General features: G+C 42.2%; 1 protein-coding gene across 1 annotated transcript in view; it reads right to left on the bottom strand.

Moving 5' to 3' along the window:
* Ropn1 (rhophilin associated tail protein 1) overlaps positions 1-4752 on the bottom strand; it is a 29237-nt gene extending 24485 nt beyond the window's left edge. The window contains exon 1 of the mRNA XM_070030042.1: positions 4533-4752. The gene's annotated coding sequence lies outside the window, so the exon portion shown is untranslated. The remainder of the gene's footprint in view (positions 1-4532) is intronic.
* Between the last annotated feature and the right edge of the window lie 13363 nt (positions 4753-18115).

Here is an 18115-nt window from a genome sequence, read left to right as displayed (position 1 = left end):
GAATGAAGTATAAAAATACCCCAGGCTGTTTTCATTCTTTTACTTCTTCCTAGCCCCTGGCTTAATGACAATATTCCTATGATTCAGACTCAAAGTACAAAAACAAGGACTCTCACAGTTTTTCAATACAAAGTCAGGGTTGTTTCTCTCCTGTTTCCATTATTATTCTTGATGACATTTAACATTACATTGGTCTTTTCTAACAGAAATCACAGGGTTGCTGTCTTTTAGAGCAAGAAGTCAAATACCCAAAGGACAGATGAAGCTTTAGTGAAGAAACACTCTGGACCAGGATTCTGACCATAGGTCTATCTTTGACTAATTATGCAATCCTGGGAAAAATCATTAATCCAATAATACTTTATGAATTTGATTGGAATTGTGCTTCATGCTAGAATGCAGAAACAGATAAGTTACACACCAGGAATTCATGAGCTTACAGGCTAATGAAAGGTATTGAAGGGGAAAATCAGTGATTAAAATAGGGTCTGATGAGTGTTAAGAAGTCTGCACTAGTTTTACAGGAGGCCAGAAGAAGCTCTAGACTTCTAGCCTTTTTAGAGATAGGAGAAGGTAGAAAATGTTTTCCAAAGTGTGGTGATATTTGAACTGGAATTTGGTGAAGACTGGTTTATTGCTATATCCCCAGCCTTCAAAAGAGTGCCATGAACAAAATATTCAACAAACCTTTGTTAACTATGAGAGTAAGGAGGAAGTCCATGTATGTGGCCAAGAGGACTTAGAGGTACGGAGGTATCAGAAACATGATGGATCTGAAAAGTAAAGTTAGAGAGTTCTAGAGTGGATGAAGGGCAGGCAGTCAAGTCTAAAGCTGGAAATACAGACCAACATCCAGATACAGCATGCCTCATAATCTTAGGCTTCTGAACTTTACCTTGCAGACAATAAGAAGCAACTAGAGGAATGATTTAAGCACTAGAATCACAATCATAAACTTTCTTTTAAAAAATTTCAAAATGAATGACAAAAGTCAAACAAGCTTTGCTGGGGATGGGTACCAGTGGGAGGGTGAATGGAAGGGTGGAAAATAAGGTGAATGTGGTCAGAGCACTCTATATGTCCGTATGAAAATAGAACAATGAAACCTGTTGACAGGGGAGAGGGGATGATAAGGAAAGTGATCAAGTCACAAGTTGAACAAGGGCACATCATTTGCATGTATAGAAATGTTACAGTATGGCCCCCACGGCCTTGTACAACTAATACAAGCTAATAAAATTTTTCAATTTTTTTCAATGTAAGGTTTTACTAGGTAGGCCAGAGGACCTCACCTTCGCTATGTAACTCAGGCTGACTTCAAATTCATAATCCTCCTGTTTCAGTCTCCTGAGGATGGAGGTATATCAGGTGTACAGGTGTGCACCAGCATGTCCAGCCATGATGTCAGCTTTTGCTATTAGCATGGTGAGCCAGTTATCAATACATTGCTTCTCAAATCATCCCCAAATCATCCTGCAAAAATAGAACTAAGTCCTCTGAATACTTTTTCTTTGCCAGCTATCATAACGTTAAATTTTCTCAGTCCAGAGCCCTGGGAGACACTAGGGGAAGACATGATTTCTCTTATGGGTTTGGATGTCCTCCTCTTTCTGGATTCCAGGGGCCCTAAACTTCTCTGGTGCTGGATCCTTCAGCACACAACTTCTATGGCATTGAGTTCTAGTTTGCCTTCTCGTGAGTGCCCTACTACTATAGTTCAGGTCTACAGCACCCAGTGGCTAGCAGCTTCCTTTGTGCTACCATTTGGATGAGTGTCCCCCAAAGTCTGTATGTTAAAGGCTTGGTCCTCAGGAGGTACTATTGTAAGTGGCAGAAGCTTTGCTGGATAGGTCATAGGCATGTGGCTTCCCTCCCCTCACCCAACCTGGCAAGTAGAATTTGGGCCTCAGTCTTTTCCCTGGTATCCTGGTTCATGAGATGAACAGTTTGGTCTGTTACAGAGCCTAGTCATTCTATTTACTGTCGTCAGAATTCCAAAGCAATCGGGCCATTTGGTCTTCAACTAGAACCTCTAGAACTATGTGCCCAAATAAACCCTTTGATAAATTAATTTCCTCAACAATTTCATTATAGTGTGGGAAAGATAACTAATAAATACATCTTAGTGCCCTTTTTGAGAAGCTTTGTCACAGAATGCTGCCAGTGAATCAGCATCTTGTGAATGGCTTCTCTGGCTTCAGTGACTAGATTTTGCCTGCATGGCATCACAGCAATTTCTCTGCCCTCCAGTGAGCTGTGGTCATACCCTTAGCTACACGTGTCTCTCAAAAGAGGTCTCTTCTGGTGTTAATCTATCTCATGGGTAGTGACTGTTCTTTGTTTATGATTCTTGTAAACTTTAGATCTTGCCTTATATCTTCTTAGACAATTCTCCATTACTCCCCTCCCATTATTGTTAAAAATTCTTCCTAATGAGACTTCATCAAAATTAGTATATGTTCTGAGTGCCAGTAGCTCACATACTGAGTGAGCTACTGAGGAGACTGAGATTTGAGACCTATGATTTGAAGCCAACCAGGACAGACAAATCTGCCAGGCTGTTACCTCTAATTAACCAGAATAAAAGTACTAGACTTGGAGGCATGGCTCAAGTGTGGGCCATGATTGAAAAAGTTAAGCGAGAATGTGAGGTCCTGAATTCAAAGCCCCAGTAGGAGCAGATGCATGTGTGCACCACACACACACAGGCACGTACACACACACACACACACACACACACACACACACACAATTTCTTTTTGTTGGACTCTGAAATACATTAATGACAGCTGTGTGGCTAAAGGGAGTGGTTTGTCAGGGATCCTGGTTAGAGAAACATGGCAGCACTTTGGGCAACCACCTGAGAGCTTCATTACTCTAGAAGGTAGTTGAAATAGGAGAGTATAGGAAAAAGGTCTAAAGATCTTGGTAACCAGTAGAGGAGAAGGTTGAGGAAAGAAGTTTCTGGAATGAGACTCTATGTTCCAGCCCTGATGACTAGGTCCTGGTAGGAGTACCTTTGGAGAATCCTTTGGAGAATACCAAGGCAAAGTAGGCTCAAATTCTCCTCCTATTGTCACTTAATCTCAGGAGTTCCATGCATTCTTAAGTCACAAAGTCTTGGAATCCATGAATTCCTTGGGTTGGAGAAATATCTTTTCTACCTTTGGGTTTCTTGGGCCATTTGTTCACATCAGATTTGGGGGAAATATATATTACATCTTAGCTCTCTTCCATTCTTAAAGCTCTTGCTATGGTAGGCCTTCTTCATTATGCAGTCTAGGGCTCACCTCCAACTCTTATAATACCATACATTTCCTAAGGGAAACCCACATGCCTCCCTATTGGAAACAGCAGGCCGACACATTCCTGCTAAATACTAAAGAATATAGATCATATCAAATATCAACTGTGGGCGTGTTTCTGGAATTTCTCCCTTGGTTTCATTAGTATAGGCTAACTAGGGCTTCAGTTATAGAAGTGAGATTCTCCAGTTACATGAATGAAAGGCTCCACCAGAATCTCAAGAGTTAGTTTTTATGTAAACCCATCAGAACCAAAGACCAGTTTGAATTTGGAATAGGAGGCAGTGGGCTTGGGACATGTGATTTTAAAAATATTTTTTTCTTTTGGTAATGAGGTTTGAATTCAGGAATTCACTTTTGCTACATTGGTACTCTACCACTTGAACCATACCTCCAGCCTTTTTGCTCACTTTTTTTTCAAGAGCTAGGGTCTATGGCCTGGATCAAGATCCTCTGTAGCTTGGGTGACAGGAATAAGCCACCATGCCAAGCTATTTTTTCTTCTTTTGAGAAGGGCTCTGTGTGGGGGGTGAGGCAGGGAATGTCTTATAAACTTCTTTGCTCTGGCTGGCTTAGAATCACCATCCAACCCATTTCTGTTTCTAGAGTAGCTAGGATGATAGGCCTGAGCCGCTGGCACCTGGGGACACACGATTCCTCGATGAGAAGCACTACCTACATGTCACAGGTTAATTCTCCTAGAGCTCATCTCCTCTTTCCTTGATCTCCCTGCCAGTTCCATTACACCCTTTTGGTGGCACTTAAATCGAATTGAACATAATTTGTGCAATTCTTTGATTAGCACAGGTCTCCTCCAGTAGACTGTAAACTGTAGGTCAGGAAGGTTCAGGTTTTGCCTGGCATCTAGGGGTCAGTAGAGTGTGGTAAATATGGAAGAATGGTATCAGTTTGTAATGTACTCATCATTTCCATTGGTCTTCCCAACAGTCCCTCCAAAGGAATTCTTACATCTGTGTTAGAGATGGCCCTGAGATGCGGGCTCTGAGTTCAGATCTCTTGTAGTCACTATCCTCTGCTTAAGACACATCATATATAGTACCTCTGGGTACTAAAGACACAATTTACCCAGAAAACAGCCCCCTCCCCAAAGATCACTGTGCCCTTCTCTAATTCTGTGAGCAAAAAAGGTTTCTGAATCCAGGTGTGAACCCCTGAACCCCTCAGACAGGGCTGCTCCCTTCTGCCCCCACTCAGCCCCGGCCCTACCTCCACTTCTGCTCCGGCTTGTGCCTCAAGCTGGCTCCAAAAAGGGCTGTCTGGGTTCAGGCCACCCCTCGCGCCTGGCCTCAGGCGGGAGGTGTGAGGAGAGCTCCAGGGCCTGGCAGCCTTGGCAGAGAGCGAGACCAGTGAGACCTAAGCAGGAAGGGCGGCGCTGGCCTGAAGGGACTAGAGCAGGGCGCAACCCGGCTTTGTTGGGCGCTACGCCTTCACCTGGCAACGCGGGGTGGGGGGCTGTTCACCTAGACACCCAGATACCAGATGACGTCATAGAGCCTTCCCTAATCTCTGGCACACACACATACACACAGAGTCTGTGCCCCCAGAGGTCCTCCTGGCACGGCTGGGATGGTGCGAACAGGTGGGGGGTTTGCTCCTGGCTGAAGGATCTAGAAGGCCTGGCAGGGTCAGGATGCCGTGGTGGGGGTGGGGAGTGGGGGACATTTGGAGCTCAAGGGGGAGTATGTAGCAATGGATAGTAGGCTCGTGTAGGGTTCAAGAGCCAAAGGGAAGTGGTCTGGTGGCTTGTGGTTAATGGTGAGGCAAAGCCTTTGGGAATAGTAATGGTTTGGTGTGTGTGTGTGTGTGTGTGTGCACGCACAGGTATGTGTGTGAGGATGTCTTCTAAGTACACTTCAAATATTATTTAGCCCATTTCATCCTTACAGTCACTGGAGGGGCAAGCACTGTTAACTCAGTTTTTACAGATGGCAAGGCTGGCCACAGGACATTTACTACCTTGCCCACGATGACAATTAGCAAGGGCAGAATCTGAGCCAGGCTCCCACATCCACAGCCCACATGCCAAGAAAGGGAGTGGAATTAAGACTGGAAAGCACAGAGCTAGGAGATGCCTAGGGATGCAGGGAAAGGAGGAGTTGCCCTTTAGACTTTGGTTGCTGGGCTGGGACATTTTTACCAACATACTATCGGAGTCCCATAGTTAACTCTAAAGGAAGATATTTCCTTCACTTCAGAAACAGGCTCAAAACTGAAAAGAAACTGGACTGTAGTCAAATTGCTGGTAGCAGAGCCCACACTGACTGCAGGTCTTCTGATTTCAACATGGCTCTTTTTTAAGCTCCCAAGGAGGCTAGAAAAACTCTATTGTGTTCTGCTGTACCCTTTGTCATATCATAGCTGTTTTTAAGGCACCCATGGCGCATCCAATATTTTCAGCCCATTCCGACAGTAGTGCCCATTAATCTGAATCACTAAGCACCTTCACCCAGGGCCTTCAAAAATGTCTATATGTGAGATGCAAGTTGTTGTCTCTCCTTAAAGCAATTTCAAGCATCAGTGAGCAAGTGAGGGAGGTGAGGGTTTGGTTTATGCATGCAGAGGGCTTTCCACAGCCTGCAGCCTTCTGTTTGTAAAGGGTTTATCTGCTGGCATTTGACAAACTTCTGTAGGTCCTGGTACACCTGGAAAATCCTAGATGATTTGGATGTGTTCCCAGGCAAGGTCTGGGGATGAAAGAAATGTAACCACCTGCTTTCCCCAGGCCTCAAGTGAAGGTCAGATATTAGTATAGACACCTGACCAGCTGAGCGTGCCCCAGGATGGGCAGGGAGGGAAAGGCTGGAAGGTTATCACTGTAGGTACATCTTCCAGGAAAAATACAATGCTCAGGATACCAGGATTTGTTGTGTGTGGGTACACAAGAATGGGTTCTGGTCTCTTCCTTTCTTCACAGTATAAATAATAAAGATGGGTGAATAATAATGGTTTTCATGCATATGAAAGGTTTAATCAGGCAAAGCAGTAGCCAGCTGGAGGTGGAATATGAGAAAATGGAATTTTAGTGTGATATAAAAGAAATTTCAAGATGTTGTCTGATTGAAGTTTCTGATGTCTGTCCATGGGAGGCCGAGTTGAGAGACAAATCCATCAATCAATAAACATAACTAAACACAGCAAAAATAGCACACTTTATAAGGAACCAATAATCACGAAATCTTAACAGTTTTGGCTTTTTTTTTCGAAGACAGAGGTGTGCATAGATGCATGTGATTGGTGGGGGTCTAGCTCATGAACGGTTCAATGGTAGTGGGTTCATTATCCTTCAGAACATATGTGAACTTTTTAATGTTTCAATTATTAACTTTAATTCATATTTTCCATCACCTTTATTTTTCATCTTCAAATAGTCATTTAAAGGAACTTCAGTTTAACAAGTCCACTTTTGCGTGTAAGGTGTCTTGATCAGTGTCCCTCCAGATTTAACTCTCTTTAAGTAAACCTATCAAATAGGTCAGGTCACACCCTTTCTCTCTGCTTTCTTATGTGGTTGAGAATTGACTGAAACCTTCCTTATCGCATTTCATTTTTCCTTTGTTATGACATCATTCTTACCAGTAGCTAAATCTCTAATTTCTCCTTTTGGATCTCCTTTCATCTATCTCTGCCCAATTTCTCTGCTCCCCTTTATTGCTAAGTTCTTTAAAAGCATGGCCTGTGAGTGTGGCCTCTAAACTCCCACCTGTCTCTTAAATCTACTCAAATCAGTCTCTCATCCCCATCATTAAATCTAGATCCATCACCCAAATTCTACCTATCTATCCCTGTGCCCTACCTATGTTGTTAAATCCAATGTCACATCTCAACCTTGGCTCAATCTATTGACAGTATTTGACCTGGTCACTCTCCTGCTTTCTTCAGCTTTCAGGACAACACATGCTCTGAGTGTTCTCCTTCCTATTGGTTTTCCTTATCTCCTTCCTGCCTTAAGCTGAGACTGCCAGAGGACTGATCCTTGGATTCCTCTTTCTGCACTTATTCTCTTTTCCATCTCATCTGATCTCATGTTTGGGATGCCAAATTTAAGTCTCCAGTTGAAATCCTTAAATTCTGTGTTAGATTATCCTGCTGTCTATTTGACTGCTGGATGTCTGACAGGCTTCTAGAATTTTACATGGATCAATCATGTGCCACCATTCTTCTCCAAACCAGCATCTCTAGTCTTCCCCCTGATCAATAAATGCATCCTTCTAGTTGCACTGTATCCTTCTAATAGCTCAGATGAAGACCTTTGTTGTTATCCCTGACTTTTCTCTCACAGCTTACATTGGGTCCCAGCAAGTGTTGTTGGCTTTGTCCGCAAAAGCATCCCAAATATGAGCATTTGTCTTGGCCTCCAGGATCCTGGTCTGTGCTACCGCTGTGCCTTTCTAACCTATCTCCCAATTTCTGCTCTTGCTCTTCTATAGCTAAGACTCAACAGCATCCGGAGCCATCCTTTGAAAACTGAAGGCCAAGGAGGTCAATCCTCTGCTCAGATGCGTCAGTACCTCCCATCTCACACAGAGTTAAGTCAAAGCGACTCACAGATTTCTCCCCCCGCTTTTTTTTGTCAGTCGTGGGGCTTGAACTCTGGACATGGGTGCTATCCCTGAGCTTTTCAGCTCAAGGTGAGCACTCTACCACTTGAGCCACAGTGCCACTTCTGGTTTTCTGGTGGTTAATTAGATAAAAGAGTCTCATGAACTCATGAACTTCCTGGGCTAGCTTTGAACTGTGACCCTCAGATCTCAGCCTCCTAAGTAGCTAAGGATCACAGGTATGTGCCACTGGTGCCCAGCACCCACAGGTTCTTTAAATCCTCTAAACACATCCTTCCTTCCTCCAGCCATCTTACTCTTGCTCAGAAACACCAGGCCCACTCCAGCTTCCAGACTTTGAACCTGCATTGCTTCTGCCAGGACTATAACCTGAGTAGGCCAGGCCACGCATGATGCATAATTACCAGCATTTCCTCTACCCGAGGACTTCCTCAGGTAGCCATATGATTCCAAGCTCCTTCAGGTTCCTATCCAATGATATCTGAGGGAGCTCTTTCTGAACCCTCCCCCCATTTATCTCTGACTCCTCTATTTAAAATGAAACCCCAGCAGCCCTTTCAACACCTCTCTTACTATCACCAAATATTGTAAATTTTCCAAGATTTTGTTTGATTAATTTTTTATATTCTCTAACTAGAGTACATGGGACTTTTTAGTTTTATTTCTGGGACCTGTAACAGGACTATACACACAATGGGTACCATTAATTGTTTACTAAATATTTTTCCCCTTTTCTCTACTACCACCTTACATTTCCTTCTTCCTCTCTCTAAGAGGCCTTCAAGAAAACTAATACTTCAGTGTCCATTTTCTCTCTTTCTGTATCTTAGGGGCTAAAAGAATTTGGTCAATCAATGACCAGTAGATAGGAATCCTTGTTGTCCTTAGTGCCACCATCATATCCACTTTATAACGTGCCATCTCTCCTACCGTAGCTATGAGCTCAGAAAGCAAGTTCTGCCTTTCCTGTGTGGTTTATCCCCTGGCTCACTTTTCTCAGGACCTAAATGTGCCATTTCCTCAGAGGAAGCAAGAGTGACCCATCCTACCTGCTGTTTGGATCACTGCCAACCTGTGACTGAGCTGTGATGATCACATCAGTTGAAGCATTGGCTCACGTGGGGCACATGGGATTTACCTGTGGCACATGACTCTCAGTCTCCACATGGAGCCAATCAGTGCACCTTGTGTGCATCAACTCCCTTTGTATGTGCATTCCCTTTCTTTGGCTGCAGAGCAAATTACTACAGACCTAGCAGCTTAAAATAACACTGATCCATCAGTCCATTTCTATAGGGCAAGAATTAGGGAAAGGGCCAAGTAGATCTGCTAAGGGTTCTACCAGGCTAAAATCCAAGCTAAATGTCATCTGCCTATGATCTTACCTGAAGCCCAGGGTTGTCTTTGATTCTTATTGACTGAATTCAGTTCCTTGAACTGTATGTAGCCCCTGTTCTCTGGTTATTAGCCAGAGGTTTCTCTTTTCCTAGAAGTCACCATCAGGTTATAGTTACATAGCCTCTTCTCCCAGCAGTATATAGAGTGGCTGTTTTTCTCTCTTCCAGGCCATGAGAAACATGTGTTTTAAAGGCTGACCTGATTAGATCAGGCCCACCAGGTTGTATAATTTTTGTATAATTTTGTACAATTCAAAGTCAACTGATTAGGGACCTTAATTATAACTGAAGATTCCCTTTTGCCATGATAAAGTTAATCACGAGTGTTATTTCTTCATGTTCATGAGTCCCACACATACCTAAAAGGATGAGATCACATAGGGGAGATCCATCAGAGGGTAGAAATGTTAGGGGTCATCTTGCAATTTTTCTTATCACAACATGCCTCTCAGTGAGGACAAATGACAAACAGATCCATCATCTCCAGAGAGTTAGAACCACCACAGGCTGAGTTACCCTTTATTGTACTGGATTTCTTTTTTCTTTCTGCTACCCCTGTGTGTGACCTTCTCTTCAGACCCCTCAGCAAACAATGCTATGCTCTTAGGGTGGACAGAGCATTTGTTCTATAGAAAAGATGTTCACCTAAAAGACTTCTTTAAGGCTTTGGATGATAAAAACTGTGTGGTGTTGAGGGAGGTGTGGATGGGGCTCCTCCCTTGACATTTACATCATCTGTGGCAACTAGGATTCTCAGCAGCCTCTAGCCTCTGTGGCACCTTTGCTTATATAAGACAAAGTGGTGACTGAGACAGACATAGTCCCTTGGGCACATGGCCTGTCAAATGGGGCAGGAGCTGGACTTTAGCCACTATCATCCTTCAGACAACTGCCTAGTTTTCCTGCCTCCAGAACCTTCTATTTCTATCCTGTATTATTCATCTTCTAAATATGCACAACACCACCCTTCCTCCCCCAACCCCCAAAAAAGAGAAAAAGAAAGAAAATAGACTTCATTCCTTGGTTTTCACTATCTTCCCTTTATGAGAACTCCTGTCCTATGCAGCTTTTTAGCTGTTTGTCTGTGTAGATGTCTTAAATCTACCCCTAGTCCCCTTCATCTCAACCCCTAGTCTAAGTGTCCTGGACTCCTCGAAGATAAAGTCATAGAAGAGGCATGTCTTTTCCAGGCCAGCTTCATACAGTTTCCATGCTGCTAGTGGAGATTAACTTCTCCTTGCTAACCTAGTGCACACTGCAAAGTCTCCCCCAACCCCTACCCCTTCCTTACACAGCCACCAGCCAATCTGGGCCATTTGTCCTTTTCTTGCTGGTCTCACTGAAGCACATCTGAGCCCTTAGCATCTTGGGTCAGGATTCATGTCTTGCGTGTGTTTCTGCAGTTTTCAGATCATAGTGTCATTCCTCTTCCAGTGATTCTCTTCCTTGGAGGCATTGGGCAGTGTCTGGTGACATTTGGTTATTACAACTGAGAGTGACCGGCTATTAGGATATAGTGAACAGAGGCCAAGGATGCTGTGTAACAGCCAACAGAACACAATAGTCTTCTAAACGAAGAATCACCACACCTGACAAATGCACTATGCTGAGATGGAGAAACATTTGTCTATGTCCGTTCCTCTAGGCTTATAGCCTGAAGTTATAGCCTGATTCTTCTTAAGGCACTTTGAGGGCATGCTGTCACACACATATAATCCTTGCTACTTGAAAGAAAGAAGTACGAGGATCAGGAATTTGAGACCAGCTCTAGCAAAGTTATTGAGACCCCCATCTCAAATCCAGGATACCCAAAAAAGGGCTCCCAGCAAGAGCTTGGGGTTGGAACCATCATTCTGTCTTTCAGCATGTTTGTGCTGATAGTAATGCAAACCACTTAATCACATTTCCCGACCACAATGCCAACTCTCGTGTGGTTAGACGCAGTTTTATACACTCTTGGCGCAACACCAGGCTCAGTGAATGTTTACCAATGAAAGTTTTACCAAGGAAAATTATGATTAAGTGTATTGAACAGTCACCACATTTCAAAACCAAAGTGAAATTCAATTGGTTCTTCTCTTTGGTACCCTAGCCATCTGAGATGATCTAACTCAGTAACTTTTCCATATTGCTTAGACACTTGCTGAGGCCTAAGCTCTTTGTGGCTTAAATGCTTGATTATGCTTACAGTCTGGTTTCTGATAGCATTTTGTGTATCTGTGGCTATTGAATGAGAGTCTAAGTAAAACTGAGGGTTTTCTATATTATCTTCCCCTCCCTTGAAATCAGTATTCTCTCCCTCCAACTCTCCATTTCATTATTCCAGTGCTGGTCTGCGGGGAGCAAATGCTATCCTAGCTCCACAGTCTAAAACTTGGTGTTGCATTGTGCCCAACAAGTGCTTTATAAATGCTGTTTTGTCCCATGATTCCCTTCAATGATTTTTTACTTAAATATTTAATGATGTAAAAATTGGTATAAGTGCCTCCTTAGGGAATCTTGGGAAAGTACAGGATGTAATAAAATGGTTTTCCAATTGAGCTTATTTATTTATAACTTTAATTTGAAAAGAAGGACCAAAGTTTTGAAAGAGGATGTTCACATTACACAAAAACTTTAGCCAGTGGAATGAGGGGTAATCATTCTTAAGAAAAGGAAGAACTACAAAGTCATTGACTAGAGTTACTGCTTTTTAGTTTTCTGATGTGGTGATTTGTATAGGCAATTAAAAAAGCAATTGCTTCTGTCCACTGCTAACTATGACTCTATATGCTTAATTCTACTATAGGGGAATCTCAGTCTAATCTCATGGTTCTACTTTATGTTTATGGCAAAACTCTCCCAAGTTTCTTCTGTACCAGAAGGATGATGAGTAGAGAGAGATGGTAGGCATTTTGATCAACAATTTGCCTCCAAGATTTCATAGAATTTGGAAAGTGTGAAACTGAAGCTAGGTACCAGTGGCTCACACCAGTAGCCCTACTGACCCAGGAGATTAAGAGTAGAGAATTGCAGTTCTAAGTCAGCCCAGATAGGAAAGTTCACAAGATTCCATCTCCAAAATAACCAGCAAATCCTACACATGAATTGAAATGTTAAATTGAAACCCCTTGGTACAACTTCTTAATGATAATTTTAAAAAATGGCAACAAGCCAAGATACAGTCATGATTCAAGTGGTAGAGTGTTAGCGGAGCAAGCTTAAGGTTCTGAGTTCAAAATCTGGTACTTCTCTCTAACAAATAAATGAAGAAACTGATACAGGTTAAGTAGTCAGGATTTTCTTGGGATTTAGGCGCCTTTTTTTTTATGTACCCCTCATTAAAAATATAAAAACTTATACTTTATTACTGTGCTGGCAGTGTGTGTGTGTGTGTGTGTGTGTGTGTGTGTGTGTGTGTGTGTGTGTGTGTGTGTGTACACGACATCAGTATTAAGGTTTGAACTCAGGTCCTGAGTGCTGTCCCTTAGTTTTTTTCACTCACAGCTGGTATTCTACCACTTGAGCCACAGCTCCACTTCTAGCTCCTTGCTGGTTAATTGGAGATAAGAGTATCACAGACTTATCTGGCTGGGCTTGCTTTGAACCAAGATCCTCAGATCTCAGCCTCTTGAGTAGCTGGGATTACAGATGTGAGCAACTAGTGTCCTGCTGTGTTGGCAATTTGACACATATACTAGTATTATATATGAACACATCTTTATGAATCCTAAAAGTATTTTGCCCCCTAGGTACTGGGTCTCCTGTATCAAATGAGTAAGCTGAGCCAGTGAACAATGGCAAGAGTAGGTAGCTTAGCTTAGTAGGTTGAAAGAGACCTTGGTCCCAATCTGTTCTCAATGACTCCTGAGTTGGGACGTTCTGATCATATTAAATGTATGAATATTCTTCCTCTGAGAGGCTGGAAGAGAGGGGATGTTAGAAGGGTAGACAGTTGTGGGCCTCCTAAGCTAATTTCTTTATGTCCTAATTTAGTCCTAGATTAGTCCTTCATGGCTAACCTTTCTTATCCTAGAATTATTATACCTTCTCCACATGACACAGATGGTATTCCAGTCTAGGAGGGCCCAGAATGGTTGTCTCATTCTCCAGGGACCTTAAGCATGGTAAGATGACCCTGGGTGGTTTGCTCTTCTGTGGCCGAATAAGAAGCAATAGCAGCAGGAATGGAGATATATTTGGTTTTTTTCCTCATAATAAATGTGATACTGGTTATGAAATTTTGGAAAATATGACAAGGTGAGAGATTTAACCAAACCCATTTCCCTTAAATCAAAGCTTCCAGAGCCAACCTCTACTTACTGCTCCATGGAGTCCTATAAATGGATAAAGCACACCACATCCCATGGATGGGAGAGGAGAATTCACACTCCTGGGAGACAGCCCAACAATGCCTGTCGTTGCTGTAGTTCCTGCCTCATGTCTTCTTCAACTAGAACATGACTGGATTTTACTGCAATGCCTTCTTTCCCTGTTCCCCTAAATTATTATAAGCTATGATGGTTACTCAAAAACGGGTAAATAATAACATATATGATCTCAATTATGTAGAAACATGCATAACAAGACAGAGGAAGACCAATAGATAGTTATCAGAGGTATTTTCTGTCCCAGAGATATGAAAGCGCCTGGGCAGGTAAGGGACAGAGTTTGGGGGGGGATGATAGCTTATGAGAAGCACACAAACCCTCCCCCAAAGGCAATTGCCTTATCATTTTAGAATAACATGCTCCTGTTTATATGTTTTAGAAGATGGCAAGAGGGATGGTAATCCTTCCAGAATGCCTAACCCTCAGCCCTCAGGAGGTTGTAGTCTCGTTCTCTTCCTGTGCCCACTGGTGAAGCATGATTTCTGCAGGCTCCCATTTATATTCCAGGCTAGCAGTGGGTTTTCCCAGCTATCCTCCTGGGAACACAATTCTATTCTCTACATAAAAGCAAAGATACAATTAAAGCTACGCATCAGAGAGCAATCAAGGGAAGTAACAACTCCACATTACCATGGAGAAGAGGATGCTACTGAGCAAGGCAGTTTCTGCAAACTGCTTCTTACTGTTGTCCAAAATGCATGACTGCTCCTGGTGCCTCTTTAGCAGCTCGAGTCTGGTTCATTCCAGAGAGATGGAGATTTGCAGACAAAACCTATCTTCTTCAGTGGTCTGGGCCACATCTTCCAGTGTTTCCCTTAATTCTTACCTACACCTTGCCTTGTCTGCTTTCCTTGAACACATAGAACACTGGCTGTGTGTCCCCATCTGATCTCCTTCCTCAGCTTTTCCTTGTCTGGTTCAGATCTTAATACCTTGCTGTTATCTCAGTGTTAGAGACACAAAGAGGGAGAGAGAAATAGACAGACAGACAGACAGACAGAGACAGACAGACAGATAGACAGAGAGAAAAGAAACTAAACATTTTGGTCCACAACCTACCTGGATGATCCCACAGGAGGATTTGGAAACTATGAAACTGATATAGGCCAGGTGAGGAAGACCACATGATGGTTTTTGTAGATACTAGGCATTCTTTTTTTGTTTTTTGTTTTGCATTTCTGGGCCTCCTCTTTCACTCAAAATGCAAAATCTTACATATTATATAAGCCCAGCTTGCCACCGAGTTTCTTCTAGAATTTCTGCTTAATTTTTAAAATATTAGAAATAATACAAGTTAAAAATTTTGAGTCTTGGGCTGGGAAGGTGGCTCAGTGGTAGAGTGCTTGCCTTGCATGCATGAGGCCCTGGGTTCGATTCCTCAGCACCACATAAGCAAAAAGAAAAAAGCTGGAAGTGGCGCTGTGGCTCAAGTGGTAGAGCGCTAGCCTTGAGCTGAAGAGGTGAGGGACAGCGCCCAGGCCCTGAGTTCAGGCCCCATGACCGGACCAAAAAAAAAATTGGGGGAGGATCTAAATGGTACATTCAGTAATTTAATTCAGAAAATATTTGAGTACCTTTTAGGTGTCAAGAAAGCAAAAGGTAATTGAGGAGGGGGGACTGAGCATGATGGGGCACATCTGTGATTTTAGCTACTGAGGAGGTACAAGCAGGAGGATCATGGTCTGAGGCAAGGGAAAAGTATGAGACTCTATTCTGAAAAACAAACTAAAGATAAAAAGACTAGAGGTGTGACTAAAGTGGTAGAGCTTCAAATCCCCAAATTCAATTCCTTCTTGAGGAACTATAGACCAAACCAGAGATGTGTTTGTAGCATATGTTGCATCTTGCATCTGATACTGAGGCTCTAAGTCCTCTTTTGATTATTATGTATTTGTTTGTTTGTTTTTGGTGGAGATACTGGGGTTTGAAATCAGGACCTTGTGGTTGGTAGGCAGGTAGTCTATCACTTTCACATGTCCAGCCCTCAAGTCTTATTTTGGCTCTGAAAGTGTGAAGTCAGATGCAGGTTTTTTTTTTTATTTGTTTTGTTTTGCATTTGTATCTCATAAGGTTGATCTGCTCACCTGCTTGGGTCTGTTTTATTGCTACAAAATGGGAATAGTAATGCCTATTTCAGAAGTTATGGAAAAAACTAAATCACTTAGACAAACCAGGATCCTTAAACTGAAAGAAAAACACTCTGAAAATATTGTTCCTTCGTCAGGCTTTCAAATGACTCAGTGAAAAGGACACCAGGGACTTTCAGTGGAATGTGAAATAGGTTTCTTAGGTCTAAAATGTGAGTTTTTGCATGTATTGTTCAGTTTGTGAATTAACTGCAATCCCCAAATGGGCTTCTCACAAAGTTTGTACATGACTTATCATTTCACAGGGCAGTATTCTTTCATCCAACAAATACTTCCAAAGTATTTTTACCACCCATGTATATTTGGGAAACAAAAACCTACCTTTCATATTAAACTGGTCCAAACATGATCAAGAAAAGAAATCTGCCAGGAAAGAGATTCTGCATGGCAGGAGTTCCCAGGACAGCAGCAATGGGATTTGAGGAGGTGACAGCTGTGGGTAGAGTCATTTCTCTAACACATGCCTGGCTGCAGGAGAATCCTGGGAGCTGGACTTGCCTCTCACTCTTGAATTGCATTTATTCTGAGAACCCAGCAGTGTGCTGTGTCAATCTGCTATGAGGGAGGCAGAATTATAAATAGAAAATGTGCTGGAAATAGGAAATAAGATGAAAGATGGCATTTGAGGCTTTCGTGGCTCTTCCTACCAACCACCAGTCCCTTCAGCAGAGAGAGAAAAGCCATGTAGTTCGGGTGGAGACAAGAAATTCGGGAGCCAATGTTCCAAGAGAAGTGGAAGGAAGGAGGAAGTGGAAAGTGGTGGAAAGTCAAGAGGTGAAAAGATCTGAAAGAGACAGGAACAGAGGGGTGGGAAGGTAAGCTGGCCCCCCTGAGCAGATGAGAAGAAATCAAAGAGGAAAATCCCAGCACCAGCACAAAGAGTGAAGATTTACTCAGCTGGAGAGAAACTTGAAATAGCAAGATAGCAATAACACATGGCCAGAAAGAAAAATTGGGTAGGAAAAGGATTAAAATTCTTAAGCCATAAAAAAATGGAATTATGCAAGAAGGTTGAGAAACTGAGATAAAAGACTAGGCTTACTCAGTAGCATTCCCAAGTAGCTCCAGTTTAAACTTTTCCCCAAAGCATTGTTGCTTTCTCTATTGGTATTGTCCTTCCACCTGGTGTGGAAAGGAGGAAGGCTATATGGGAAAATGTCTTAGAGATTGAGGGGAATTTGAATCCTACTGTTACTCTCACATCTGACTGGCATCTGTGAACTGGATTTGAATAGAGATTCTGTCACAAACTTGGTTTAGATTTTGAAGTACATGCTAGGCAAGCATGGTACCACTGAGCTACACCAAGCCATTCCTGTTGGACCTCCATCTATTTACTTTCCTCATCTAAACTTCACTCATTTTTCTTGCCTCCTATATTGCTGGGTATTTTAACTCTGTGTCTTAAAAGCAGCTGCCTGGCCAGTAGCCAGTGGCATACACTTATAATCCTAGCTACTCTAGAGGCTGAAATCTGAGGATAGAGGTTCATAGACAGCCTGCAAAGACAAATATGGGGGACTTTATACCCAATTAAACAGACAAAAGCCAGAACTAGAGGTATGGTTCAAGTGTCAGAGTACCAGATATAAGAGAGCACAAGACCCTGATTTCAATCCCCAGTATTAGTATGCATATGCACATGTGCACACACATATACACATATGTGCATACATGTGTAGCTATCTGGTATAATATGCTACACTTTAATACATGAATGAAAACTGGGAGAGAATTTAATTTGTTCACATAAGAACTTTCTATCACTTCAGGAAAGTTTGCATTTTATAGAATTTAAATAAATAGGTATGTACTCTTAGGTGTGTGTCTTATTTCATTCAGCATAATTATGTTAGGACTATTTTATTGCAATATCAATAATTCTTTTCTTCTTAATGTGAATAGTACTTTATTGTGTGACAGACAAAATTTACCTATTCACTTATTGAAAGACGAGCGAGTTTTGTTTTGTTTTGTTTTTTGCTATGTGGGACTATTCTCTTTAAAGCTGCTATGAACATTAACATGTAAGCATTTTCTTGTAAAATGCTTTTGTGAGGACATATGCTTTAATTCTTCTGGACAAATATTTAAGAGTTCAATGGCTAGATCATATGACAGGTGTATATTTAACATTTTAAGAATCTGTGCACTGTTTTTCAAAGTGGCGAGGCTATTTTACATTGCTGACAACATCCTGGGAGAGTTAAAATCATTCCACATCCATGTCAGTGGTTGGTATGGCTGGATTTTAAAAAATTTCTTGCCATTTTACTGGGTATTTAATGGTATTTCATTGTGGTTTTAACATATAAT

The sequence above is a fragment of the Dipodomys merriami genome, unplaced genomic scaffold (genome assembly GCF_024711535.1).
Source record: "Dipodomys merriami isolate MVZ:Mamm:240054 unplaced genomic scaffold, mDipMer1.0.p SCAF_2, whole genome shotgun sequence".
NCBI lineage: Eukaryota > Metazoa > Chordata > Mammalia > Rodentia > Heteromyidae > Dipodomys > Dipodomys merriami.
The sequence above is the reverse complement of the archived record's forward strand: the minus strand, read 5'-3'. Positions and strand labels throughout refer to the sequence as shown.